This window comes from Pseudophryne corroboree, unplaced genomic scaffold (genome assembly GCF_028390025.1).
Source record: "Pseudophryne corroboree isolate aPseCor3 unplaced genomic scaffold, aPseCor3.hap2 scaffold_144, whole genome shotgun sequence".
Taxonomy (NCBI): domain Eukaryota; kingdom Metazoa; phylum Chordata; class Amphibia; order Anura; family Myobatrachidae; genus Pseudophryne; species Pseudophryne corroboree.
Genome location: NW_026968068.1, coordinates 320,348 through 341,243, shown reverse-complemented (window position 1 = coordinate 341,243; position 20,896 = coordinate 320,348). Strand labels below are relative to the sequence as shown.

The following is a 20,896-nucleotide window of genomic DNA, read 5'->3' as shown; positions in this document are numbered from 1 at the left end:
CTGCAAGAAATCAGCTTGAATGCTTCAGGGGATGGGGCATGGCCAACATGAGCCCCACACCAAAGGAGGGTGGGGGTGTTTAATGAGAACTAGGGGTCATCCAAGCACTGCAAAAGGCCGCCATGCCCTGCACGCCCCTTTTCTCTTTTAATGGCAGATGAGGGTTCCAGCCAACTTTGGCCCACTGCTTGAATAACATCACTGTATGCAAATCCGTCTGCTGCAGACCTTCCCCCAGGAAGGCTTGTACTAGATGTTGCATATGGTTTGATATTTGATGGTGCTTCAGTATTAGGCAGCCTTCCGCCCTCCCATGTTCATCTGAAAAGATGTGGTCTCCCTGCAGTTGTTGTCCCCAGACGAGAGTTCCCTTGTGCTTCCTCAGTTGAATCTCCTTAACTTGACGGGGGAGGGGCTGCCCGAGCAGCCACCCTCCCCAGCCCTATCCCAACTCATACTTATTTTGCATATGTGATCTCTTGATCATGAAGATTGTTCTCACAGGGTGAGGTTCATCCATTATATTTTAAAATAGGAAGGTACAAATTACATATTTGAATTGCATTTATGTGCTGGATTCAAATGTCCCCCCCCCCCCCCTTCCTTTCTCAATTGTGCCCGTCAGCAGCTATTCTAAGGTTGCTGCCAATGGGTGTGACACATTAATTTCTTCTGTGGGGTACACTGGACTCCACAAGGATTCACATTGGGGTGTAGAGTAGGATCTTGATCTGAGGCACCAACCGGCTCAAAGCTTTTGACTGTTCCCAAGATGCTCAGCGCATTCTCCTCTATAACCCCGCTTCCATGAACAGGGAGCTCAGTTTGTAGTTGGTGCCTTCAGTAGCAGGCCACTTAACAGGGGCCTGCCTCAGGCAGCCTATTCTTAGCTATAAATTTTGACAAGAAAAGAAGAACTTGTTTTATGAGAATCTACAAGGGCTGCAGCAGGCTAGGTCTAATAGACATCTTTACTGCAGCTTCATCACTCCCAGCGGCGCTGTATACTCCCGTGCCCTGGTTGCTGGGTCACTGCAGCGGAGGGTCCGGTTTCATCCTAAGGTCAGTCACACACACACCACCCTTCCGGATCACGAGGCCGCTGATGAAGGGGAGCGTGGCCGTAGGGGGTGGACCGTGTGCGCACTGGCGTGGACACTGATTACTGGGCAGCCGCTCCACTAGCCACCAGGTACAGTTAAGGAGCACAGGTCTGGGGGTTTTTCTCCTATATTAACCCAATTTTGTACTGCCCGCAGCGCATTGTGATAGGTAATAGGGCCTGATTCAGGTTGGATTGCAATCACAATAAGCGATCCAACTGCAAAAATTGCTAAGAGCATACGCATGTGCCTGCATTTTCTGCGGCACCCCGCAGAGAATGCGATCGCCTCTGCCTGTCAATCGGGGCGGGGGGGGATAGGTGGGTCAGCAACACTCCATTTCCAAGTCAGGGATGGAGCGGTGCGGGGGCAAGGCTTCAAAATGGGGTCTGCAACGGAGTAGACACAGGGGGCGTGGTCACAGCGGCTGTATGACATCACATTCAGCCGCTGTGATCACAAAAATGGTGGCGGCTTCCTGCGCGCACATACAGTCTGCACCAGCAGGAGGCTACACCATTTTTTATGATCACGCTGAACTGCAGTGCGACTGCAATTACAGCATGGTCAAGAAGGGAGGCGTCATGCTGGGTGGCCATGCCCTTTCACTGTGCAGGAGCCAGCACCGCTCACACACTAGTCCCCGGGTGCAGCCCCCAACCCCCGGGACACCCGGAGCAACAAAATGTAGATTCAGGCCACCAGGCCACGCCCCTACCTATGAAACCATGCCTCCTTTTTACCATTGCGCTGCTTATCTGCGCGTACTGCATTACAATCTCCCTCGCCACCTCTCTGGGTGTCACCAGTGATAGTGACACCTCTGCCATGCTTGTAGCAGCTGGTCCTAAGATCTACGCCTCAAGCCCTGAGTGTTTGCCCTTGTGACTTGTTGATCATCATAGCGAAGCAGATGCTTACAGAAAACTGCAGGGGCTTCGATTGAAAATAAAAAAATTGATTGGTATAAGGTAGAGAGGAGCGGGTTCGGTTCTCCGAGAACCGAATTCCCCACGAACTCCACGTTGTTTACACTGGTCCGAGGCAGGCTCGGTTGTTCCCGCCTGACTCGCAAAACCTGAACAAGGGAAAATGTCATCATCCCGCTGTCGGATTCTCGCGAGATTCGGATTCCATATAAAGAGCTGCGCGTTGCCGCCATTTTTACTCGTGCATTGAAGAGAGAGCGGAATGGACGTGGCTATGTTCTCTCAGTGGAAATCTCAATATCAGTGCTCAGTATCAGTGGTTACTTATTGCTGCTCAGTAATACTAGTAGTGTGTCTCTCCTGCTCAGTGTCAGTTCTCAGTAGTATCCTCATCAGTGCTCAGTATCACTGCTCATTGTCTTGTGCTGCATTGTGGTGCTCAGCATACTACAGTACATTACTAATAGTCCAGTGCTGCATCTTGCTGCTCAGTGTCAGTTCTAGTATCCTCATCAGTGCTCACTATCACTGTTCATTGCATTTTGGTTTTCTGTATACTACAGTAACATAGTAATATAGTAACATATAGTAACATAGTTTTTGAGGTTGAATAGAGGCAAATTGCCCATCGTGTTCAACCTGTTTTAAGTTGTGATGATTCTACATACTTGCTGAATAATGTTTTATGACTAGTTAGCTACTATAACTCATGTTACCCCCGGATTAACCATGTTGATATTTTAAGTATTATAACCTTAGATAGCTTTTTCATTCAGAAATGTATCCATTCCTTTTTTAAATCCAATTACAGAGTCCGCCATTACCACCTTCCCTGGCAGGGAATTCCACATCCTGATTGCCCTAACAGTGAAGATCATAGTATCTCACCTGGCAGGTAAGTAGGAGTTGGGCTAGAGCTGTGGAGGATTGCTGCTCGGGCACCCCCTGTCAAGTGAAGGAGATCCAACTGAGGCAGCACAAGGGAACTCTCGAAAGAAGAACAAGGCTAGAGGAAGATCTGAGACAAAGAAATCTGACTTTTACCAGAGCTGACCAGAGGAAAGCACAAACACAGTCCCCCACTACCACAAATAATGCAGTCGAGTTTCCTACATTGGGGAAATCACAGGGGTCAGCATACCCAGAATGCAATGAATGAACCTCACCCTGGGAGAACAATCTTCATGACCATGGTATCTCCTGTGCAAAATAAGTATGATTTGGGATAGGGCTGGGGAGGGCCGCTGCTCAGGCACATCTCTGTCAAGTAAAGGAGATTCAACTGAGGCAGCACAAGGGAACTCTCATCTGGGGACAACAACTGCAGGGAGAACACATATTTTCAGATGAAAATCTTGGTCATGCTCTGGTTTCTCTTCAGAACGAACAAATCTTTCGCCTTTTACTAAAGATTTCCGTGGAGAGGAGCAAAACTGAGTTTTACCTCAATTTTTGCATGCCCCATCTTTTTGGATTTTCTTTTATCGGTTTAAAGATAGAATGAGTGTGCTTTAATGAAAGCTCATTTGCATAGAAATTACAGTAAATGTTTGTTTCTTTTCAAACAGAACTTTCTTGACCATGCTACTTGCTTGAAAGATCTGGGAGCACATGGAATACAGTACAAACCATGCTTATAGCAAGGAGAAGCCAGGTGAGAAATCTGCTTTCTTTCAAATTGGGCGCTCACTTTGATCTGAATGAGGACTGCTGGCATGGCACTCAGGCGACAGGTGGAATCTTGGTCATGCTCTGGTTTCTCTTCAGAATGAACAAATCTTTCGCCATTTATTAAAGATTTCCGTGGAGAGGAGCAAAACTGAGTTTTATCTCAATTTTTGCATGCCCCATATTATTGGGGTTTCTTTTATCAGTTTAAGGACAGAATGAGTGTGCTTTCTTGTTGGCTTTAATGTAAGTTTATTTGTATAACAATGACAGTAAATGTCTGTTTCTTTTCAAACAGAACTTTCTTGACCATGCTACTTGCTTGAAAGATCTGGGAGCACATGGAAAAGAGTACAAACCATGCTTATAGCAAGGGGAAGCCTGGTGAGAAATCTGCTTTCTTTCTTTCAAATTGGGTGCTCACTTTGAGCTGAATGAGGACTGCTGGCATGGCACTCAGGCGACAGGTGGAATCTTGGTCATGCTCTGGTTTCTCTTCAGAACGAACAAATCTTTCGCCTTTTACTAAAGATTTCCGTGGAGAGGAGCAAAACTGAGTTTTATCTCAAATTTTGCATTCCCCATCTTATTGGGGTTTTATTTTATCTGTTTAAAGATAGAACGAGTGTGCTTTAATGTAAGCTCATTTGCATAGAAATGACAGTAAATGTTTGTTTCTTTTCAAACAGAACTTTCTTGACTATACTAATTGCTTGAAAGATCTGGGAACACATGGAAAAGAGTACAAACCATGTTTATAGCTAGGGGAAGCCTGGTGAGAAATCTGCTATCTTTCTTTCAAATTGGGTGCTCACTTTGAGCTCAATGAGAACTGCTGGCATGGCACTCAGGCGACAGGTGGAATCTTGGTCATGCTCTGGTTTCTCTTCAGAACTAACAAATATTTCGCCTTTTATTAAAGATTTCCGTGGAGAGGAGCAAAACTGAGTTTTATCTCAATTTTTGCATGCCCCATATTATTGGGGTTTCTTTTATCAGTTTAAAGACAGAACGAGTGTGCTTTCTTGTTAGCTTTAATGTAAGTTGCCATAGATGCAGTGAAACACACGTGTAGGGCACGGCGAGTCCGCGTGTATTTGACTCATGTGAAATGTTATAAAACAAAAATATATGATTATGATGTTAGCTGTTAGTCTCCACTAATAGGGAATAGAAGCTGAGCTATAAGAAAGGAATACACTAGATATGATGTCACTTAGCAGATACAATGTCTAAAGTGCATACAGATAGCTACTAATAACTCTTGATAAGAAAGTATATCAGTGTGGGTATATTTATATGATGGGATATTGGGACTAGTGAATATATATCACTCCTGCTGTCCAGATTGACAATAACCAGACAATTATGATAAGAGTAGAGATGTCACATGGGCTGCTATAGATATTAATTTAATGCTGTATGTGTCATTTGTTACAAATGGATACATTTTCTATGAGTCAGCCTAGCAGCTGCATGTTCTAACAGAACACTATCCTCACACAGAATCTGCTAACCTTGAGATAACTAAATGACAGTGTGTAACAGTCTCTTTACTATAAGACTGTTACAAAGTAATATATATATTTGAAGTCAGTCTAGCAGCTGTGTGTTCCAGCAGTTTATAAGACAAAGAAAATCTCCTATTGTGGAATCTAGACACATGGGACTGCTGGCCTGTGTCATACTATTTCTATGTAATACCAGTAACATGTATATAACTGTTACATAATTGTTACAAATGGATAAATCTTTGAGTCAGCCTAGCAGCTGCATGTCCTAACAGGACACCATAAATCCTTTACAGTGTAACAAATTGATTGGTAACACTTAAAGGCTGGAGAGCAGTTATATGCCTTACTAGCATACTCAATATACCACATTATTACACCAGTTACCACGATTATTGACAGCGCATTTGATATATTATATTACCCTCACACTGAGTCTGTTTACCTTTAGATAACTAAGTGACCGAATATGTAACAGTTTCTCTATCATAAGACTGTTACAAAGTGAGATAGATATATTTGGAAGTCAGTCAAACAGCTGTGTGTTTCAGCGGTTTATAAGAAAATTCCTCATTGTGGAATCTGGACCACTAAGGGTTATTATATATATAGCACATGGAATTGCCACATCTCCCTATATGATAATTTCATTACACTGTAACATAATAAGAATTAACTCTTTAACAGTGTAAATAGAGAGTAATGAATCTCTGACACATGGAATATATTATTTCTTAGATGAATTGGATAAACCATTATGACAGACACTTTGCTTCCTAATAAGAATTGAGGTGGCTATACCTCTAAGGAAAGCATTATTGCCTACGCCTAGATCAGATTAAATAAGATCTGGCTGAATATATGAAGGAAGGTTGCTATTTATATGAGAATTGGAATTGCTATATTCCTTAAGGCAACCCCACCGATTGATATATGTTGTCAATTAAGTATATCTGAACGGCTATATCTGGACCAGATTTAATAAGATCTGGCTGATTATATGAAGGAGGGCTGCTATTTATATTGGAATTGCCATATTCCTTAAGGCAACCGCACCTGTTGGTATATCTCGCCAATTAACTATATCTAAACAGCTAAATTAAAGCTATTCATCATTTTTTTAGTTTGGATATTAATAAATATGATCTTTCCATGATGCATAGAGATTTCCCTATCAAGTGATTCCTTATCCGATATAGAAAGCTATCCCCCTGTGGTATTGAATTTAGGAATATAGTCTTAGGGGACACAGAGAAATAAGTGATCCCCATCTACCTAAGCACCCCACAAATTGGAGGTTAGCTTACCGGTTATACTCAATCACCCCCACAAATTCGCCAATGGGGATGGCTTCCCGGGAGGTAACCCCTATTGAGTGAAGGGAGTATATAGGATACGACCCAGTGGTACCTGACGACATAGATACTAACAGCTATTTAATAACATTACGCTAGAAAGTGATTATTAGCAACATATATATCTATATAAACAACCCCGCCAGGGTTGTGCCTTCAAAAATAATCACACACGGACACGCTTTTTAAACCTTTTTTTCACATCTCTTTATTCTTCTTATGCACATGTATGTTAGTTCTGTGATTTTAACCTTTATGTTTCACTGCAGTTTGGGATAATAATATTAATATTTATCCAATTTTAATACATACTTAATAAAGGTTATATTTTATGATTCATTCATTCTGTCCAGTGCGTCAACAGTGCAGATTTCTTCTTGTTTTTTCTCCCAAATTCTATAACAATGACAGTAAATGTTGTTTCTTTTCAAACAGAACTTTCTTGACCATGCTACTTGCTTGAAAGATCTGGGAGCACATGGAAAACAGTACAAACCATGCAGTATCACAAGAGCCTTTATTTGATCTTTCATGAAGATAGAGCAGAATTGAGGACACGTCAACAATTTCTGCCGAAGGTGGTTCATCTTTCCACATGGTGCCTTTGGCCACTGACACCTTCGTTGAGTCAAAGTCTCTGGCTGTGGTCAGAACTTTGAAAATTTATGTCACCAGAACGGTTCAGATTAGGAAAACAGAGGCTCTGTTTGTCCTGTATGCTCCCAACAGGATTGGGTGTCCTGCTTCCATGTAGACCATTATGCGCTGGATCTGTGGTAAGATTCAGCATGCTCATTCCATGGCAGGATTGCCGTTACTGAATTAGGTGAAGACCCATTCTACTAGAAAGGTGGGTTCATCCTGGGCAGCTGGTCGGGAAGTCTCGGCATTGCAACTTTGCCGAGCAGCTATTTAGTAAACACTTTTGCTAAGTTTTACAAGTTTGATACCTTGGCTGATGATAACCTCAAGTTGGGTCATTCGGTGCTGCAGAGTCGTACGCACTCTCCCACCCGTTCAAGAGCTTTGGTATAACCCCATGGTTCTTAATGTGACCCCAGCATCCTCTAGGTCGTATGAGAAAATAGGATTTTAATACCTACCGGTAAATCCTTTTCTCTTAGTCCGTAGAGGATGCTGGGCACCCGTCCCAGTCCATACTGTGTCTGCAGTTATTACTTGTGGTTATACACATGTTATGTTATGGTTCTGGTCAGCTTTTTGCTGCAATTGTTCATGCCGTTGGCTTGTGTTCTGTTGAATGCCACGTTCTGCGGCATGCTTAAGGTGTGAGCTGGTAAGATGCTCACCTTAGTTTAACAATAAATCCTTTCCTCGAAATGTCCGTCTCCCTGGGCACAGTTCCTATAACTGGAGTCTGGAGGAGGGGCATAGAGGGAGGAGCCAGTTCACACCCTTTGAAAGTCTTAAAGTGCCCATGTCTCTTGCGGATCCCGTCTATACCCCATGGTTCTTAATGTGACCCCAGCATCCTCTACGGACTAAGAGAAAAGGATGCCCTTGCGCACTATCCTGACTTCTCCTCCCGTCTGCTTACTTTGTGCCTTCCAACGCACAATGCGAACTACAGGTGGTGCTGCAGGGCCCACACCCTTTTACTTGCCTTACAGAACAGCTCTGGAGCTGTTACAGTGCCCAGCTGCTGCAAGAAATCAGCTTGAATGCTTCAGGGGATGGGGCATGGCCAACATGAGCCCCACACCAAAGGAGGGTGGGGGTGTTTAATGCGAACTAGGGGTCATCCAAGCACCGCAAAAGGCCGCCATGCCCTGCATGCCCCTTTTCTCTTTTCATATGCAGATGAGGGTTCCAGCCAACTTTGGCCCACATCTTGGATGACATCACCGTATGCAAATCCGTCTTCTGCAGACCTTCCCCCAGGAATGCTTGTACTAGTTGTTGCATATGGTTTGATATTTGATGGTGCTTCAATATTAGGCAGCCTTCCACCCTCCCATGTTCATCTGAACAGATGTGGTCTCCCTGCAGTTGTTGTCCCCAGACGAGAGTTCCCTTGTGCGTCCTCAGTTGAATCTCCTTAACTTGACGGGGGAGGGGCTGCCCGAGCAGCCACCCTCCCCAGCCCTATCCCAACTCATACTTATTTTGCATATGAGATCTCTTGATCATGAAGATTGTTCTCACAGGGTGAGGTTCATCCATTATATTTTAAAATAGGAAGGTACAAATTACATATTTGAATTGCATCTATGTGCTGGATTCAAATGTCCCCCCCCCCCCCCTTCCTTTCTCAATTGTGCCCGTCAGCAGCTATTCTAAGGTTGCTGCCAATGGGTGTGACACATTAATTTCTTCTGTGGGGTACACTGGACTCCACAAGGATTCACATTGGGGTGTAGAGTAGGATCTTGATCTGAGGCACCAACCGGCTCAAAGCTTTTGACTGTTCCCAAGATGCTCAGCGCATCCTCCTCTATAACCCCGCTTCCATGAACAGGGAGCTCAGTTTGTAGTTGGTGCTTTCAGTAGCAGGCCACTTAACAGGGGCCTGCCTCAGGCAGCCTATTCTTAGCTATAAATTTTGACAAGAAAAGAAGAACTTGTTTTATGAGAATCTACAAGGGCTGCAGCAGGCTAGGTCTAATAGACATCTTTACTGCAGCTTCATCACTCCCAGCGGCGCTGTATACTCCCGTGCCCTGGTTGCTGGGTCACTGCAGCGGAGGCTCCAGTTTCTTCCTAAGGTCAGTCACACACACACCGCCCTTCCGGATCACGAGGCCGCTGATGAAGGGGAGCGTGGCCGTAGGGGGTGGACCGTGTGCGCACTGGCGTGGACACTGATTACTGGGCAGCCGCTCCACTAGCCACCAGGTACAGTTAAGGAGCACAGGTCTGGGAGTTTTACTCCTATATTAACCCAATTTTGTACTGCCCGCAGCGCATTGTGATAGGTAATAGGGCCTGATTCAGGTTGGAATGCAATCACAATAAGCGATCCAACTGCAAAAATTGCTAACAGCATACGCATGTGCCTGCATTTTCTGCGGCACCCCGCAGAGAATGCGATCGCCTCTGCCTGTCAATCGGGGCGGGGGGGGGAGAGGGGGGTCAGCAACACTCCATTTCCAAGTCAGGGATGGAGCGGTGCGGGGGCAAGGCTTCAAAATGGGGTCTGCAACGGAGGAGACACAGGGGGCGTGGTCACAGCGGCTGTATGACATCACATTCAGCCGCTGTGATCACAAAAATGGTGGCGGTTTCCTGCGCGCACATACAGTTTGCACCAGCAGGAGGCTACACCATTTTTTATGATCACGCTGAACTGCAGTGCGACTGCAATTACAGCATGGTCAAGAATGGAGGCGTCATGCTGGGTGGCCATGCCCTGTCACTGTGCAGGAGCCAGCACCGCACACACACTAGTCCCCGGGTGCAGCCCCCAACCCCCGGGACACCCGGAGCAACAAAATGTAGATTCAGGCCACCAGGCCACGCCCCTACCTATGAAACCATGCCTCCTTTTTACCATTGCGCTGCTTATCTGCGCGCACTGCATTACAATCTCCTTCGCCACCTCTCTGGGTGTCACCAGTGATAGTGACACCTCTGCCATGCTTGTAGCAGCTGGTCCTAAGATCTACGCCTCAAGCCCTGAGTGTTTGCCCTTGTGACTTGTTGATCATCATAGCGAAGCAGATGCTTACAGAAAACTGCAGGGGCTTAGATTGAAAATAAAAAAATTGATGGGTATAAGGTAGAGAGGAGCGGGTTCGGTTCTCCGAGAACCGAATTCCCGACGAACTCCATGTGGTTTACACTGGTCCGAGGCAGGCTCGGTTGTTCCCGCCTGACTCGGAAAACCTGAACAAGGGAAAATGTCATCATCCCGCTGTCGGATTCTCTCGAGATTCGGATTCCATATAAAGAGCTGCGCGTTGCCGCCATTTTTACTCGTGCATTGAAGAGAGAGCGGAGAGGACGTGGCTATGTTCTCTCAGTGGAAATCTCAATATCAGTGCTCAGTATCAGTGGTTACTTATTGCTGCTCAGTAATACTAGTAGTGTGTCTCTCCTGCTCAGTGTCAGTTCTCAGTAGTATCCTCATCAGTGCTCAGTATCACTGCTCATTGTCTTGTGCTGCATTGTGGTGCTCAGCATACTACAGTACATTACTAATAGTCCAGTGCTGCATCTTGCTGCTCAGTGTCAGTTCTAGTATCCTCATCAGTGCTCACTATCACTGCTCATTACATTGTGGTGTTCTGTATACTACAGTAACATAGTAATATAGTAACATATAGTAACATAGTTTTTGAGGTTGAATAGAGGCAAATTGCCCATCGTGTTCAACCTGTTTTAAGTTGTGATGATTCTACATACTTGCTGAATAATGTTTTATGACTAGTTAGCTACTATAACTCATGTTACCCCCGGATTAACCATGTTGATATTTTAAGTATTATAACCTTGGATAGCTTTTTCATTCAGAAATGTATCCATTCCTTTTTTAAATCCAATTACAGAGTCCGCCATTACCACCTTCCCTGGCAGGGAATTCCACATCCTGATTGCCCTAACAGTGAACATCATAGTATCTCACCTGGCAGGTAAGTAGGAGTTGGGCTAGAGCTGTGGAGGATTGCTGCTCGGGCACCCCCTGTCAAGTGAAGGAGATCCAACTGAGGCAGCACAAGGGAACTCTCGAAAGAAGAACAAGGCTAGAGGAAGATCTGAGACAAAGAAATCTGACTTTTACCAGAGCTGACCAGAGGAAAGCACAAACGCAGTCCCCCACTACCACAAATAATGCAGTCGAGTTTCCCACATTTGGGGAAATCACAGGGGTCAGCATACCCAGAGTGCAATGAATGAACCTCACCCTGGGAGAACAATCTTCATGACCATGGTATCTCCTATGCAAAATAAGTATGATTTGGGATAGGGCTGGGGAGGGCCGCTGCTCAGGCACATCTCTGTCAAGTAAAGGAGATTCAACTGAGGCAACACAAGGGAACTCTCATCTGGGGACAACAACTGCAGGGAGAACACATATTTTCAGATGAACATGGGAGGGCAGAAGGCTGCCTAACACTGAAGCACCCCCAAACAACAAACCAAATGCAACTACTAGTGCAAGCATTCCTTGGGGAAGGCCTGCAGCAGATGGATTTGCATATGGTGATGTCATCCAAGCAGTGGGTCAAAGTTGGCTTCAACCCTCGTCTGCATATGAAAATAAAAAAGGGGTGTGCAGGGCATGGCGGCCTTTTGCGGCGCTTGGATGACCCCTAGTTTGCATTAAACACCTCCACCTTCCTTCGGTGTGGGGCTCATGTTGGCTATGCCCCAGCCCCTGAAGCATTCAAGCTGATTTCTTGCTGCAGCTGGGCACTGTAACAGCTCCAGAGCTGCTCTGTAAAGCAAGTAAAAGGGTGTGGGCCCTGCAGCACTACCTGTAGTTTGCATTGTGCGTTGGAAGGCACAAAGTAAGCAGACGGGAGAAGTCAGGATAGTGCACAAGGGCATAGAAGGGAGCGGCTCAAGAAAAGAGAAGTGGAAACAGACAGCAAACTAGGCTGGAGAGAGACCTGAGACAAAGAGATCTGAATTATACGAGAGCCGACCAGAGGAAACACAAATTATGTAATCAAGTGTCCCACATTTGGGGAAATCGTAGGAGCAGCACACCCAGAGTGCATTGGGTGAGCCTTGCCCTGGGAGAAGCACCTTCCTGATCATAGTATCTCACCTGGCAGGTAAGTAGGAGTTGGGCTAGAGCTGGGGAGGGTCGCTGTTCGGGCACCCCCCTGTCAAGTGAAGGAGATCCAACTGAGGCAGCACAAGGAAACTCTCGAAAAAAGAACAAGGCTAGAGGAAGATCTGAGACAAAGAAATCTGACTTTTACCAGAGCTGACCAGAGGAAAGCACAAACACAGTCCCCCACTACCACAAATAATGCAGTCGAGTTTCCCACATTTGGGGAAATGACAGGGGTCAGCATACCCAGAATGCAATGAATGAACCTCACCCTGGGAGAACAATCTTCATGACAATGGTATCTCCTATGCAAAATAAGTATGATTTGGGATAGGGCTGGGGAGGGCCGCTGCTCAGGCACATCCCTGTCAAGTAAAGGAGATTCAACTGAGGCAGCACAAGGGAACTCTCATCTGGGGACAACAACTGCAGGGAGAACACATATTTTCAGATGAACATGGGAGAGCAGAAGGCTGCCTAATACTGAAGCACCCCCAAACAACAAACCAAATGCAACAACTAGTACAAGCATTCCTGGGAAAAGGTCTGCAGAAGACGGATTTGCATACGGTGATGTCATCCAAGCAGTGGGCCAAAGTTGGCTGGAACCCTCATCTGCATATGAAAAGAGAAAAGGGGTATGCAGGGCATGGCGGCCTTTTGCGGCGCTTGGATGACCCTTAGTTCGCATTAAACACCTCCACCCTCCGTCGGTGTGGGGCTCATGTTGGCTATGCCCCAGCCCCTGAAGCATTCAAGCTGATTTCTTGCAGCAGCTGGGCACTGTAACAGCTCCAGAGCTGCTCTGTAAGGCAAGTAAAAGGGTGTTGGCCCTGCAGCACTACCTGTAGTTTGCATTGTGCGTTGGAAGGCACAAAGTAAGCAGACAGGAGAAGTCAGGAGAGTGCACAAGGGCAAGGGTAGGGGCTCAAGAAAAGAGAAGTGGAAACAGACAGCAAACTAGGCTGGAGAGAGACCTGAGACAAAGAGATCTGAATTATACGAGTAGCCGACCAGAGGAAACACAAATTATGTAGTCAAGTGTCCCACATTTGGGGAAATCGTAGGAGCAGCACACCCAGAGTGCAATGGGTGAGCCTTGCCCTGGGAGAAGCACCTTCCTGATCATAGTATCTCACCTGGCAGGTAAGTAGGAGTTGGGCTAGAGCTGGGGAGGGTCGCTGCTCGGGCACCCCCCTGTCAAGTGAAGGAAATCCAACTGAGGCAGCACAAGGAAACTCTCAAAAAAAGAACAAGGCTAGAGGAAGATCTGAGACAAAGAAATCTGACTTTTACCAGAGCTGACCAGAGGAAAGCACAAACACAGTCCCCCACTACCACAAATAATGCAGTCGAGTTTCCCACATTTGGGGAAATCACAGGGGTCAGCATACCCAGAATGCAATGAATGAACCTCACCCTGGAAGAACAATCTTCATGACCATGGTATCTCCTATGCAAAATAAGTATGATTTGGGATAGGGCTGGGGATGGCCGCTGCTCAGGCACATCTCTGTCAAGTAAAGGAGATTCAACTGAGGCAGCACAAGAGAACTCTCATCTGGGGACAACAACTGCAGGGAGAACACATATTTTCAGATGAACATGGGAGAGCAGAAGGCTGCCTAATACTGAAGCACCCCAAACAACAAACCAAATGCAACAACTAGTACAAGCATTCCTGGGGGAAGGTCTGCAGAAGACGTATTTGCATACGGTGATGTCATCCAAGCAGTGGGCCAAAGTTGGCTGGAACCCTCATCTGCATATGAAAAGAGAAAAGGGGTATGCAGGGCATGGCGGCCTTTTGCGGCGCTTGGATGACCCTTAGTTCGCATTAAACACCTCCACCCTCCGTCGGTGTGGGGCTCATGTTGGCTATGCCCCAGCCCCTGAAGCATTCAAGCTGATTTCTTGCAGCAGCTGGGCACTGTAACAGCTCCAGAGCTGCTCTGAAAGGCAAGTAAAAGGGTGTGGGCCCTGCAGCACTACCTGTAGTTTGCATTGTGCGTTGGAAGGCACAAAGTAAGCAGACAGGAGAAGTCAGGAGAGTGCACAAGGGCATAGAAGGCAGCGGCTCAAGAAAATAGAAGTGGAAACAGACAGCAAACTAGGCTGGAGAGAGACCTGAGACAAAGAGATCTGAATTATACGAGAGCCGACCAGGGGAAACGCAAATTATGCAGTCAAGTTTCCCACATTTGGGGAAATCGCAGGAGCAGCACACCCAGAGTGCAATGGGTGAGCCTTGCCCTGGGAGAAGCACCTTCATGATCATAGTATCTCACCTGGCAGTTATGTAGGAGTTGGGCTAGAGCTGGGGAGGGTCGCTGCTCGGGTACCCCCCTGTCAAGTGAAGGAGATCAAACTGAGGCAGCACAATGGAACTCTCGAAAGAAGAACAAGGCTAGAGGAAGATCTGAGACAAAGAAATCTGACTTTTACCAGAGCTGACCAGAGGAAAACACAAACACAGTCCCCCACTACCACAAATAATGCAGTTGAGTTTCCCACATTTGGGGAAATCACAGGGGTCAGCATACCCAGAATGCAATGAATGAACCTCACCCTGGGAGAACAATCTTTATGACCATGGTATCTCCTATGCAAAATAAGTATGATTTGGGATAGGGCTGGGGAGGGCCGCTGCTCAGGCACATCTCTGTCAAGTAAAGGAGATTCAACTGAGGCAGCACAAGGGAACTCTCATCTGGGGACAACAACTGCCGGGAGAACACATATTTTCAGATGAACATGGGAGGGCAGAAGGCTGCCTAATACTGAAGCACCCCCAAACAACAAACCAAATGCAACAACTAGTACAAGCATTCCTGGGGGAAGGTCTGCAGAAGACGGATTTGCATACAGTGATGTCATCCAAGCAGTGGGCCAAAGTTGGCTGGAACCCTCATCTGCATATGAAAAGAGAAAAGGGGTATGCAGGGCATGGCGGCCTTTTGCGGCGCTTGGATGACCCTTAGTTCGCATTAAACACCCCCACCCTACTTCGGTGTGGGGCTCATGTTGGCCATGCCCCAGCCCCTGAAGCATTCAAGCTGATTTCTTGCAGCAGCTTGGCACTGTAACAGCTCCAGAGCTGCTCTGTAAGGCAAGTAAAAGGGTGTGGGCCCTGCAGCACTACCTGTAGTTTGCATTGTGCATCGGAAGGCATAAAGTAAGCAGACAGGAGGAGAAGTCAGGATAGTGCACAAGGGTATAGAAGGGAGGGGCTCAAGAAAAAAGAAGTGGAAACAGACAGCAAACTAGGCTGGAGAGAGACCTGAGACAAAGAGATCTGAATTATATGAGAGCCGACTAGGGGAAACACAAATTATGCAATCAAGTTTCCCATATTTGGGGAAATCGCAGGGGCAGCACACCCAGAGTGCAATGGGTGAGCCTTGCCCAGGGAGAAGCAACTTCATGATCATAGTATCTCACCTGGCAGGTAAGTAGGAGTTGGGCTAGAGCTGGGGAGGGTCGCTGCTCGGGCACCCCCCTGTCAAGTGAAGGAGATCCAACTGAGGCAGCACAAGGGAACTCTTGAAAGAAGAACAAGGCTAGAGGAAGATCTGAGACAAAGAAATCTGACTTTTACCAGAGCTGACCAGAGGAAAGCACAAACACAGTCCCCCACTACCACAAATAATGCAGTTGAGTTTCCCACATTTGGGGAAATCACAGAGGTCAGCATACCCAGAACGCAATGAATGAACCTAACCCTGGGAGAACAATCTTCATGACCATGGTATCTCCTATGCAAAATAAGTATGATTTGGGATAGGGCTGGGGAGGGCCGCTGCTCAGGCACATCTCTGTCAAGTAAAGGAGATTCAACTGAGGCAGCACAAGGGAACTCTCATCTGGGGACAACAACTGCAGGGAGAACACATATTTTCAGATGAACATGGGAGGGCAGAAGGCTGCCTAATACTGAAGCACCCCCAAACAACAAACCAAATGCAACAACTAGTGCAAGCATTCCTGGGGGAAGGCCTGCCGCAGATGGATTTGCATATGGTGATGTCATCCAAGCAGTGGGTCAAAGTTGGCTTCAACCCTCGTCTGCATATGAAAAGAGAAAAGGGGCATGCAGGGCATGGCGGCCTTTTGCGGCGCTTGGCTGACCCCTAGTTTGCATTAAACACCTCCACCCTCCGTCGGTGTGGGGCTCATGTTGGCTATGCCCCAGCCCCTGAAGCATTCAAGCTGATTTCTTGCTGCAGCTGGGCACTGTAACAGCTCCAGAGCTGCTCTGTAAGGCAAGTAAAAGGGTGTGGGCCCTGCAGCACTACCTGTAGTTTGCATTGTGCGTTGGAAGGCACAAAGTAAGCAGACAGGAGAAGTCTGGAGAGTGCACAAGGGCATAGAAGGCAGCGGCTCAAGAAAAGAGAAGTGGAAACAGACAGCAAACTAGGCTGGAGAGAGACCTGAGACAAAGAGATCTGAATTATACGAGAGCCGACCAGGGGAAACACAAATTATGCAGTCAAGTTTCCCACAGGAGTATATAGGATACGACCCAGTGGTACCTGACGACATAGATACTAACAGCTATTTAATAACATTACGCTAGAAAGTGATTATTAGCAACATATATATCTATATAAACAACCCCGCCAGGGTTGTGCCTTCAAAAATAATCACACACGGACACGCTTTTTAAACCTTTTTTTCACATCTCTTTATTCTTCTTATGCACATGTATGTTAGTTCTGTGATTTTAACCTTTATGTTTCACTGCAGTTTGGGATAATAATATTAATATTTATCCAATTTTAATACATACTTAATAAAGGTTATATTTTATGATTCATTCATTCTGTCCAGTGCGTCAACAGTGCAGATTTCTTCTTGTTTTTTCTCCCAAATTCTATAACAATGACAGTAAATGTTGTTTCTTTTCAAACAGAACTTTCTTGACCATGCTTCTTGCTTGAAAGATCTGGGAGCACATGGAAAACAGTACAAACCATGCAGTATCACAAGAGCCTTTATTTGATATTTCATGAAGATAGAGCAGAATTGAGGACACGTCAACTATTTCTGCCGAAGGTGGTTCATCTTTCCACATGGTGCCTTTGGCCACTGACACCTTCGTTGAGTCAAAGTCTCTGGCTGTGGTCAGAACTTTGAAAATTTATGTCACCAGAACGGTTCAGATTAGGAAAACAGAGGCTCTGTTTGTCCTGTATGCTCCCAACAGGATTGGGTGTCCTGCTTCCATGTAGACAATTATGCGCTGGATCTGTGGTAAGATTCAGCATGCTCATTCCACGGCAGGATTGCCGTTACTGAATTAGGTGAAGACCCATTCTACTAGAAAGGTGGGTTCATCCTGGGCAGCTGGTCGGGGAGTCTCGGCATTGCAACTTTGCCGAGCAGCTATTTAGTAAACACTTTTGCTAAGTTTTACAAGTTTTAGAGTAAAGGAGATTCAACTGAGGCAGCACAAGGGAACTCTCATCTGGGGACAACAACTGCAGTGAGAACACATATTTTCAGATGAACATGGGAGGGCAGAAGGCTGCCTAATACTGAAGCACCCCCAAACAACAAACCAAATGCAACAACTAGTACAAGCATTCCTGGGGGAAGGTCTGCAGAAGACGGATATGCATATAGTGATGTCATCCAAGCAGTGGGCCAAAGTTGGCTGGAACCCTCATCTGCATATGAAAAGAGAAAAGGGGTATGCAGGGCATGGCGGCCTTTTGCGGCGCTTGGATGACCCTTAGTTCGCATTAAACACCCCCACCCTCCTTCGGTGTGGGGCTCATGTTGGCCATGCCCCAGCCCCTGAAGCATTCAAGCTGATTTCTTGCAGCAGCTTGGCACTGTAACAGCTCCAGAGCTGCTCTGTAAGGCAAGTAAAAGGGTGTGGGCCCTGCAGCACTACCTGTAGTTTGCATTGTGCATTGGAAGGCACAAAGTAAGCAGACAGGAGGAGAAGTCAGGATAGTCCACAAGGGTATAGAAGGGAGGGGCTCAAGAAAAAAGAAGTGGAAACAGACAGCAAACTAGGCTGGAGAGAGACCTGAGACAAAGAGATCTGAATTATATGAGAGCCGACCAGGGGAAACACAAATTATGCAGTCAAGTTTCCCACATTTGGGGAAATCGCAGGGGCAGCACACCCAGGTGAGATACTATAATCAGGAAGGTGCTTCTCCCAGGGCAAGGCTCACCCATTGCACACTGGGTGTGCTGCTCCTACGATTTCCCCAAATGTGGGACACTTGACTGCATAATTTGTGTTTCCTCTGGTCGGCTCTCGTATAATTCAGATCTCTTTGTCTCAGGTCTCTCTCCAGCCTAGTTTGCTCTCTGTTTCCACTTCTTTTTTCTTGAGCCCCTCCCTTCTATACCCTTGTGCACTATCCTGACTTCTCCTCCCGTCTGCTTACTTTGTGCCTTCCAATGCACAATGCAAACTACAGGTAGTGCTGCAGGGCCCACACCCTTTTACTTGCCTTACAGAGCAGCTCTGGAGCTGTTACAGTGCCCAGCTGCTGCAAGAAATCAGCTTGAATGCTTCATGGGATGGGGCATGGCCAACATGAGCCCCACACCAAAGGAGGGTGGGGGTGTTTAATGCGATCTAGGGGTCATCCAAGCACCGCAAAAGGCCGCCATGCCCTGCACGCCCCTTTTCTCTTTTCATATGCAGATGAGGGTTGAAGCCAACTTTGACCCACTGCTTGGATAACATCACCATATGCAAATCCATCTGCTGCAGGCCTTCCCCCAGGAATGCTTGCACTAGTTGTTGCATTTGGTTTGTTGTTTGGGGGTGCTTCAGTATTAGGCAGCCTTCTGCCCTCCCATGTTCATCTGAAAATATGTGTTCTCCCTGCAGTTGTTGTCCCCATATGAGAGTTCCCTTGTGCTGCCTCAGTTGAATCTCCTTTACTTGACAGAGATGTGCCTGAGCAGCGGCCCTCCCCAGCCCTATCCCAAATCATACTTATTTTGCATAGGAGACACCATGGTCATGAAAATTGTTCACCCAGGGTGAGGTTCATTCATTGCATTCTGGGTATGCTGACCCCTGTGATTTACCCAAATGTGGGAAACTCGCCTGCATTATTTGTGGTAGTTGGGGACTGTGTTTGTGTTTTCCGCTGGTCAGCTCTGGTAAAAGTCAGATTTCTTTGTCTCAGATCTTCCTCTAGCCTTGTTCTTCTTTCGAGAGTTCCATTGTGCTGCCTCAGTTGGATCTCCTTCACTTGACAGGGGGGTGCCCGAGCAGCGACCCTCCCCAGCTCTAGCCCAACTCCTACTTACCTGCCAGGTGAGATACTATGATCTTGAAGGTGCTTCTCCCAGGGCAAGGCTCAACCATTGCACTCTGGGTGTGCTGCCCCTGCGATTTCCCCAAATATGGGAAACTTGACTGCATAATTTGTGTTTCCCCTGGTCGGCTCTCGTATAATTCAGATCTCTTTGTCTCAGGTCTCTCTCCAGCCTAGTTTGCTGTCTGTTTCCACTTCTCTTTTCTTGAGCCGCTCCCTTCTATGCCCTTGCGCACTATCCTGACTTCTCCCGTCTGCTTACTTTGTGCCTTCCAACGCACAATGCGAACTACAGGTAGTGCTGCAGGGCCCACACCCTTTTATTTGCCTTACAGAGCAGCTCTGGAGCTGTTACAGTGCCCAGCTGCTGCAAGAAATCAGCTTGAATGCTTCAGGGGCTGGGGCATAGCCAACATGAGCCCCACACCGAAGGAGGGTGGAGGTGTTTAATGCGAACTAGGGGTCATCCAAGCGCCGCAAAAGGCCGCCATGCCCTGCATAACCCTTTTCTCTTTTCATATGCAGATGAGGGTTCCAGCCAACTTTGGCCCACTGCTTGGATGACATCACCGTATGCAAATTCGTCTCCTGCAGACCTTCCCCCAGGAATGCTTGTACTAGTTATTGCATATGGTTTGATATTTGATGGTGCTTCAGTATTAGGCAGCCTTCCGCCCTCCCATGTTCATCTGAAAAAATGTGGTCTCCCTGCAGTTGTTGTCCCCAGACGAGAGTTCCCTTGTGCTTCCTCAGTTGAATCTCCTTAACTTGACGGGGGAGGGGCTTGCCCGAGCAGCCACCCTCCCCAGCCCTATCCCAACTCATACTTATTTTGCATATGAGATCTCTATATCATGAAGATTGTTATCACAGGGTGAAGTTCATCCATTATATTTTAAAATAGGAAGGTTCAAATTACATATTTGAATTGCATCTATGTGCTGGATTCAAATGTCCCCCCCCCCTTCCTTTCTCAATTGTGCCCGTCAGCAGCTATTCTAAGGTTGCTGCCAATGGGTGTGACACATTAATTTCTTCTGTGGGGTACACTGGACTCCACAAGGATTCACATTGGGGTGTAGAGTAGGATCTTGATCTGAGGCACCAACCGGCTCAAAGCTTTTGACTGTTCCCAAGATGCTCAGCGCATTCTCCTCTATAACCCCGCTTCCATGAACAGGGAGCTCAGTTTGTAGTTGGTGCCTTCAGTAGCAGGCCACTTAACAGGGGCCTGCCTCAGGCAGCCTATTCTTAGCTATTAATTTTGACAAGAAAATAAGAACTTTTTTTAT

At 46.7% G+C, this 20,896-nt stretch overlaps 16 non-coding genes and 1 pseudogene across 16 annotated transcripts; 7 read left to right on the top strand and 10 right to left on the bottom strand.

Annotated features, from left to right (window-relative positions):
* Window positions 1-3,086: 3,086 nt before the first annotated feature.
* On the bottom strand, window positions 3,087-3,249 carry LOC134997085 (U1 spliceosomal RNA). Its single transcript, XR_010199639.1, has one exon. It is a non-coding gene; the product is annotated as a U1 spliceosomal RNA (small nuclear RNA).
* Window positions 3,250-3,393: 144 nt separating this feature from the next.
* LOC134996923 (U5 spliceosomal RNA) lies at window positions 3,394-3,509 on the top strand. The gene has a single exon (XR_010199483.1). It is a non-coding gene; the product is annotated as a U5 spliceosomal RNA (small nuclear RNA).
* A 270-nt stretch (window positions 3,510-3,779) lies between these two features.
* LOC134996941 (U5 spliceosomal RNA) lies at window positions 3,780-3,895 on the top strand. Its single transcript, XR_010199500.1, has one exon. It is a non-coding gene; the product is annotated as a U5 spliceosomal RNA (small nuclear RNA).
* Window positions 3,896-4,181: 286 nt separating this feature from the next.
* On the top strand, window positions 4,182-4,297 carry LOC134996879 (U5 spliceosomal RNA). The gene has a single exon (XR_010199440.1). It is a non-coding gene; the product is annotated as a U5 spliceosomal RNA (small nuclear RNA).
* Window positions 4,298-4,572: 275 nt separating this feature from the next.
* LOC134996948 (U5 spliceosomal RNA) lies at window positions 4,573-4,688 on the top strand. Its single transcript, XR_010199507.1, has one exon. It is a non-coding gene; the product is annotated as a U5 spliceosomal RNA (small nuclear RNA).
* Window positions 4,689-11,317: 6,629 nt separating this feature from the next.
* On the bottom strand, window positions 11,318-11,481 carry LOC134997084 (U1 spliceosomal RNA). Its single transcript, XR_010199638.1, has one exon. It is a non-coding gene; the product is annotated as a U1 spliceosomal RNA (small nuclear RNA).
* A 671-nt stretch (window positions 11,482-12,152) lies between these two features.
* On the bottom strand, window positions 12,153-12,315 carry LOC134997438 (U1 spliceosomal RNA). The gene has a single exon (XR_010199951.1). It is a non-coding gene; the product is annotated as a U1 spliceosomal RNA (small nuclear RNA).
* Window positions 12,316-12,467: 152 nt separating this feature from the next.
* On the bottom strand, window positions 12,468-12,631 carry LOC134997130 (U1 spliceosomal RNA). Its single transcript, XR_010199683.1, has one exon. It is a non-coding gene; the product is annotated as a U1 spliceosomal RNA (small nuclear RNA).
* A 668-nt stretch (window positions 12,632-13,299) lies between these two features.
* Window positions 13,300-13,463, bottom strand: LOC134997371 (U1 spliceosomal RNA). Its single transcript, XR_010199895.1, has one exon. It is a non-coding gene; the product is annotated as a U1 spliceosomal RNA (small nuclear RNA).
* Window positions 13,464-13,615: 152 nt separating this feature from the next.
* On the bottom strand, window positions 13,616-13,779 carry LOC134997011 (U1 spliceosomal RNA). Its single transcript, XR_010199567.1, has one exon. It is a non-coding gene; the product is annotated as a U1 spliceosomal RNA (small nuclear RNA).
* A 670-nt stretch (window positions 13,780-14,449) lies between these two features.
* Window positions 14,450-14,612, bottom strand: LOC134997426 (U1 spliceosomal RNA). The gene has a single exon (XR_010199943.1). It is a non-coding gene; the product is annotated as a U1 spliceosomal RNA (small nuclear RNA).
* Window positions 14,613-14,764: 152 nt separating this feature from the next.
* On the bottom strand, window positions 14,765-14,928 carry LOC134997006 (U1 spliceosomal RNA). The gene has a single exon (XR_010199562.1). It is a non-coding gene; the product is annotated as a U1 spliceosomal RNA (small nuclear RNA).
* A 702-nt stretch (window positions 14,929-15,630) lies between these two features.
* LOC134997429 (U1 spliceosomal RNA) lies at window positions 15,631-15,765 on the bottom strand (annotated as a pseudogene).
* Window positions 15,766-15,917: 152 nt separating this feature from the next.
* On the bottom strand, window positions 15,918-16,081 carry LOC134997089 (U1 spliceosomal RNA). The gene has a single exon (XR_010199643.1). It is a non-coding gene; the product is annotated as a U1 spliceosomal RNA (small nuclear RNA).
* Window positions 16,082-18,442: 2,361 nt separating this feature from the next.
* Window positions 18,443-18,598, top strand: LOC134997469 (U1 spliceosomal RNA). The gene has a single exon (XR_010199966.1). It is a non-coding gene; the product is annotated as a U1 spliceosomal RNA (small nuclear RNA).
* A 674-nt stretch (window positions 18,599-19,272) lies between these two features.
* Window positions 19,273-19,436, top strand: LOC134997184 (U1 spliceosomal RNA). The gene has a single exon (XR_010199733.1). It is a non-coding gene; the product is annotated as a U1 spliceosomal RNA (small nuclear RNA).
* Window positions 19,437-19,588: 152 nt separating this feature from the next.
* Window positions 19,589-19,751, top strand: LOC134997409 (U1 spliceosomal RNA). The gene has a single exon (XR_010199929.1). It is a non-coding gene; the product is annotated as a U1 spliceosomal RNA (small nuclear RNA).
* Window positions 19,752-20,896: the final 1,145 nt, after the last annotated feature.